Genomic DNA, 7,173 nt, shown 5'->3' with positions numbered 1-7,173 from the left:
ATGGTAAGGTTAGAAGAGAGACTAGTTATGGTAAACAACTCATCTAGGAGGACACTCCAAAATCAAACCATTGTTCTCTAGTCTTGGGTAGTGCCATAGCCTCTGTACCATGGTCTTCCACTGTCTTGGGGTAGAATTCTCTTGCTTTAGGGCTCACTATTCTATCTTATTTCTCTTCCTCTTGTTTTTTTTTAATGGTGAGTTGGGTATACTTAATCCCTTCACTATGATGACGTTGTTTGACATCAAAACTTGCCCAGTACTACTCATGATGATGTCCCAGATACATCATTTACAAGTATAAAACATTTGGAAGTTAAAATCACTTGTATACCTTACAAAAGAGAATAGCATATGGTCGTATATCACACTTAGGAAATTTCACTGAAAAGTTCCTCCCTTCTCTGAAATTAGCCCCCCTCCTCCTTTCTTCAGCCAGCCAACAAAGTATTTGGGATTCTGGCCTTTATTCCTGATTGTGTAAGGGCTATTTTAGTCTTTTTTTATGTTACCATGTGGAATTACACCACACTCTCTACCCAATCGCAAAATTCCTTACCTATAAATAATTACCTGAAAATATCTCAATCCATATATAACTTCCCCTTTTTTTATTAATTGATTTCATACATTATTTATTTGTATTTCATAGATCGTAGGATATTTCCTCAATATCATAGCACTTATCACATTTGTAACACTGACAGCTGTAAACCCGATGAAACGTGATTTATATTCTTATTTTCTCAACTATCATTTCTACAAAAGGATATAATTTTCAAGGCTTAGATATATAATATATTCCATATTTTTATTGTTTTCACAAGTAGAAGTTAGCCTTCTTTCATTATTTCCTTTTATTGACATTCTACGTAGTATTTGTTGTGTACTTACATGTTTATTCCCTATTTCCAAGCCTGTAAAATACCCAAAATAGGAATTGATCCAGTTCATAGTGACAGTCACATGCAAGGTGGAATGACAGAATAACATAAAAACCTTTGTCTGATTAGCTAAATTTAACCCCCCCCCCCTCTCTCTCTCTCTCTCTCTCTCTCTCTCTCTCTCTCTCTCTCTCTCTCTCTCTCTCTCTCTCTCTCTCTCTCTCTCTCTCTCTCTTTCTTTTTTCTTGTTTTAAGTGAAAGAAATTTATTTTTTCATTACACTTCTGTATAACATAAAAGGGATTTTGACGAAGGAAAAATCTATTTCTGGGCGAGAGACCTGTGCCGCCCAGTGAAATGCTCCTTTAACATCATTTCTAAGGTAAAAACTGCTATGAATCTACCAGAGAAAAAATTGTATAGGAATGCTAGGTTGAACCCAGCTCGCTCACCTAATAAAGTGTCGGTATAATAACTGGGGCGTGATAAATCACAACCAGAGGTCTCACACCATTTAGATATCTCTTCTCAACATCCCCGTTCAGCGAGGTGCCGTTCAACACCCTAGCTCCGATCTCTACTACCAACAGTCCAACCCACGCTAGTGACATCACTCCTTATAGCACCCAAGATTGGGGCCCAAGAAGGGAGGGACGGGTGGGTTCACTGGGCGGCACAGGTCTCTCGCCCAGAAATAGATTTTTCCTTCGTCAAAATCCCTTTTCTGGGCTCCGACCTGTGCCGCCTAGTGAAATAGTGCCAGAGAATAGGGACCCAAACTTGGCACAATACCTGAGGGAAGTAATAAATACAAAATAATACCAAACGTGATTTAATATCAGAAAAAGGATATACAAGGTATCCCGTAGGTAAGTACTCTCAACATAAAGTGCGAATAGTTAAATACAATAATGGCAAAAAATCCCATACTAGGGATGGCAAGAAAAGAGAAGCAGATAATGCAGATCAAATAAATAACATCCTTAATAATAAATAATACAAAACCAGCACGTAGAGAGTAAGACTAAAAACAGGTAAAATCAAAAACAATTCGTAGAAATTGAGATCATAACGGGGTATCAAACAATACACCATAAGGGTGTAGATCAAGTAAAACAAAACTAAAACTAGGTAGTAACACTAAGTAAGGCAGGTAGGAGGAAAGGAGGATAGAGCAAGATGTGATTAAATCCTGGGTAAATCCGGGAAAAACACACCGAAAAAGAGAACAGCGTAAACACAAGGTGCTATGAAAAGGAGTGACGTCACTAGCGTGGGTTGGACTGTTGGTAGTAGAGATCGGAGCTAGGGTGTTGAACGGCACCTCACTGAACGGGGATGTTGAGAGGAGATATCTAAATGGTGCGAGGCCTCTGGTTGTGATTTATCACGCCCCAGTTATTATACCGACACCTTATTAGGTGAGCGAGCTGGGTTCAACCTAGCATTCCTATACAATTTTTTCTCTGGTAGATTCATAGCAGTTTTTACCTTAGAAATGATGTTAAAGGAGCATTTCACTGGGTGGCACAGGTTGGAGCCCAGAAAGTCCTTTATTATTGACTAGTAGTTTTATATTTTTTTTACTGCTATTTATCGTGGACTTATTACGGAATTACTTGGTCACTTCAATGAAAATAAAGTTTCTTTTACACATAAAATCACAGTGCTTTACTATTATTTAGAGTAAATTGGTATGAAACAAATTTTTGAAAAATTATTCTATAATCTCTTCACAGGGAATGGAAAGAATATTATTTGTTTGTTTTTTAGAATGAAATATAGTAGAAAATAAAGCAAACTTATGAATAATTTATTCTGTAATCAGCAGTAAAGCAAATAAACATGGGAGTGTAGGTTTTATAGAGAAAGTGTGCATGTATATCTAATGGTGACAAATCTTGTATATAGCTACTGAGGGTGGATGCACTGCCTCGTAGTGAAGGAGTTAATATAAGGGTCCTGGATTCCTGGTGATTTAACAAAAGGTTGTCTTTGCGTTATCTGTTTTTTATCTTCCACACAAGTACTCCTTTTCAAAAACATCCTTGCTGTGCTGCCCTTAGTTGAAGTGGCTATCCTGGAGGGTATTTAGCCCTTGCATGGTGTGTTCGCTCCGCCATATTGATTAATTTTATTCGACTTTTTATCTCGCACCGTGGGTTTTATCATTTATGTATATTTCTGTTCATATTGTTTTTATTATCATTATTCTTAAGTTTGATTAATCTTATTTAATGTTTTTAATTCTTATCCTAATTGGAGACATTGAGAGAAATCCGGGACCATTGCATCGTAGACTGTATTGCAATATACGTGGTCTGCATGCATGCATTCAAGACCTTACAGTTGCTTCCAGATAGTATGATATTCTTTTATGCTCAGAAACTTGTGTTTCTCAAATGAGGCAATCATCTGAGCTCTTTATTACTGGTTTTTAGAAGCCAATAATTTTGAAATGGGATGCCATTCTTAGGGTAAGGGAATGGCAGTGTATATTAGGACTGAGTACCCTGCTTCTCATATGTCCTGCTACAAATGTGGATGTCATGAGATTCAAGTAATAAAAGTCTGTGGTAGACATAACAACAACTATTTGTGTTGAATTACTGGAATCCAGACTTGGATTATTCAATCTTCAATTGCCTTCTTACCATTATGTCTAAGATACAAGATGATGATAGAAAGGCCTCTCTTAATTTTCTTGGTGATTTCAATGCTCACCATAGGGAGTGGTTAAATTCTGTTTCTCCCACCGATCACCATGGCTTAAGAGCTTTGAACTTTACCTCTGAATCAGGCTGTGACCAAATCATAAGTGAAGCTACTCAGAGGTGTGGTAACCTCTTAGACCTAGTATACACCGACTCTTCTGACATTGTAACAAGTAAGGTTGGTTCTCCAGTTGGGACATATGACGTCGTAGTGAAGAAGAGCAATACACTACGACGTCATATGTCCCAACTGGAGAACCAACCTTACTTGTTACAATGCCGGAAGAGTCAGTGTATACTAGGTCTAAGAGGTTAACACACCTGTGAGTAGCTTCACTATGATTTGCTCACAGCCTGATTCAGAGGTAAACTTCAAAGCTCTTAAGCCATGCCGATCAGTAGGAGAAACAGAATCATACCTTGATTTCATAGTAGTGACGACTGAGTAATCTGCCTTTGATGTGTCTTACTTGTGTAAGATTCATATGAAATTTTAAGCAGACTATAATGGTATTTTGAGTGATCTTTTTAATTTAAATTGGTCACAATTGTATAATAGTGTTGAGCCTCTTGTTCTTTTGAATGAGAATCTAGTCAACATAATTGATAGGTGTATCTCTTCTTGTGTGCTAAAGTACTGGGTGAAAGACAAACCGTGGTTCAATTATGATTGTAGACATGCTCATTTCAAGAAGCAGGAGCCCTATCATCTTTGGAAGGGTAACAGTGAGATTTGACTTGGAATAACTATACTCGCCTTAGAGCTTTTGCTCAGAGAGTTTATGCTTCAACAGTCTGAAAAGGAATAGAACTTAACAAGAAAAGAAACCCTTTCTGGTATAACTCAGGAACATAAGTGGTGGGCTACCCTTAAATCTGCACTCTTTGGTGTATATGTGATAGTTATTCCTTTACTTAAACCAGATGGCTCTGTCACTCACTGTCCAAAGGAAAAGGCAAACCCTTTTTGCTGATGTGTTTGACAGTAAACAGAGTAATGAGAAACTTGATCTTCCTCATTTCTGTTTTCTTGAGACTAAACTAACTAGTTTAGCTTTTCGATCTCATGAAATTAGAGTGTGCTTGCTTGATGGACCAAGGTGCTTATGGAGGTGAAAACCCAAATGGTATATTTCCTTAGTTTCTAATAAAGAATGTAGATTTTTTAGCTCTAAAGTTATCTGTTATTTTGCGCAAGTTAGCAAGAAGAGGATCTTTTAGCCCTTGTTAGAGAATCAGTAATGTTACTCTATTATGTAAATGTATTTATGGTAGCTCAAGTCCAACTGATTACCGCCCAATTTCCATAACTTCCATATTATCTAAAGTTTTTGAACATCTTTTGGCAAAACACCTGAATAGGTTTATGGATGGCAATTGTCTATACCTTAGTTTGGAATTTGGCTTTTGTAAAGGCCTTGAAACATATGATACCCTTCTTACAATCTCCAACGCAGTACAGAAATCCTTTGATTGTGGTTAGGACAGGAAGTTCGTATGATTGGCTATGATTTTAGTGCTGCCTTTGACTGTATTTATCATGGTGCCCTTGTTTTCAAACAAACAGTTTAGAGTGGGTGGGTCTTTTTTCAGTCTCATTATTGAATTTTAATGTAACAGATCGCAAAGAGTGGTTGAAGGGCATCGTAGTGAGTATAGGAATGTGATATCTGGTGTTCCTCTGGGTAGTTTTCTTGGCCCATTACTTTTCATACTTAATACACATGACATGTGGTTTGGCCTAAAAAACAAGTTTGTTGCATATGTAGATGATGCTGCTCTCTCTGCATCAATTCTATATCCTGAATGTAGATCTGGGGTTGCTGAATTCCTTAATAGAGATCTTGCTAAAATTAGTGCTTGGTGCAAATTATGAGGCATGAAGTTGAATCCTAACAAAATTCAAAGTATATTTGTAAGTACAGTAGGTTGAGATCAGTGGTTCCTCAACATCCGGATCTCAGCATTGATAATGTTTCTTTAACCCTGTATGACCCTTTTAAGATTTTATTTGTGATTCTTGATAAAAAATTCACTTTTGAGAAATACATTAGGTCTGTGTCTTCTTCAATTGCACAAAATAATTGAGAAACACTTTCAAGATTTTCGGGGATCAATCTATTCTGAAGAAGTTTTTTAATTCTTTCATTCTACATTGTTTTGATTATTGTTCTCCTGTCTAGTCTTCAGCTGCTGGTTTTCATCTTGATTTGTTGGACAGGACCTTACGGGCTATTAAATTTCTAATTCCTGATCTGTATATTAATCTCTGGCACTGTCATTTAATTAGTTTGCTATGCATGTTGCATAAGATTCTTTTTATAATTCTAACCATCCTTTACATTTAGATCTTCCCGGACAGTACCACCCTGTTCGTAATACTAGGTATGCATTTAATTCTAATAGTTAAGCCTTCTCCATCATGAGGCTCAATACTACACAGTACAGTATTCTAGAAGTTTTATTCCAGCTATTACCAAGTTGTGGAATGATCTTTCTAATCGGGTAGTTGAATCGGTAGAATTTCAAAAGTTTAAACTTGCAGCAAATGTTTTTATGTTGAGCAGGCAGATATGTCTCTGTTTAAATGTTACTGTTCTTAAAATATTTTATTTTAAATGTTTATTACTTTTCATATACCTTATTCATTTCCTTATTTCCTTTCCTTGCGGGGCAACTTTCTCTCTGTTGGAGCCTTTAGGCTTACAGCATCCTTTTCTAACTAGGGTTGTAGTTTAGCTAATAATAATAATGACATTGTTCTCCTTTCTGGTCTTCAGCTGCTGAATTTCATCTTAATTTGTTGGACCAGGAACTTAAGGTCTACTAAATTTCTTATTCCTGGTGTAGATATTAATATTTGGCATTGTTGTTCAGTTACTTCATTGTGCGTTTTGCATAAGATTTTTAATAATTCCAACTATAAGGCTCAATACTACACAGTGTTCTAAAAGTTTGATTCTAGCTGTGACCAAGTTGTGAAATGATTTTCCTAATCAGGTTGTTGAATTAGTGACTTCAAAAGTTCAAACTTGCTGCAAATGTTTTTATATTGAACAGGCTGACATGTCTCTTTTTATAGTTTATTTATGAAAAATTTATTTTAATGTTTTTTGTTCTTAAAATATTTTATTCTAATTGTTTATAACTTCCTATAGCTTATTTGTTCATTATTTCTTTCCTCAATGGGCTATTTTTCCCTGTTTGACCCTTTGGGCCTATAGCATCCTGCTTTTCCGACTAGCATTGTAGCTTAGCTAGTAGTAATAATATGTTTGTTCCTAGTTTGTCTCAAGGTATGTCATAATAAATACAGCATGTTCAGATGAAAAAAGTATCAACAATCTTAGTGCATTATTTACTGTTTATTTCACACAAAAAATACTGAATGTGAATGTTCTCTTGCGAAAGAAATCGGAAAAATGATGATATAATCGATCCAGGGAAATATTTGGAAGCAATAACGTTGCAGATCTTTTAAATATTAAAAAACAAGAATACTTCTAAAGGGGTTTTGACGAAGGAAAAATCTATTTCTGGGGAGAGACCTGTGACGCCCGGTGAAAAAGTCCTTC

General features: G+C 36.2%; 1 protein-coding gene across 4 annotated transcripts in view; it reads left to right on the top strand.

Annotated features, from left to right (window-relative positions):
• LOC137630662 (putative inorganic phosphate cotransporter) overlaps positions 1-7,173 on the top strand; it is a 254,167-nt gene that overhangs the window by 164,360 nt on the left and 82,634 nt on the right. The window lies entirely within an intron of this gene.

Source organism: Palaemon carinicauda, chromosome 38 (genome assembly GCF_036898095.1).
Source record: "Palaemon carinicauda isolate YSFRI2023 chromosome 38, ASM3689809v2, whole genome shotgun sequence".
Classification (NCBI taxonomy): Eukaryota; Metazoa; Arthropoda; class Malacostraca; order Decapoda; family Palaemonidae; genus Palaemon; species Palaemon carinicauda.
The sequence above is the reverse complement of the archived record's forward strand: the minus strand, read 5'-3'. Positions and strand labels throughout refer to the sequence as shown.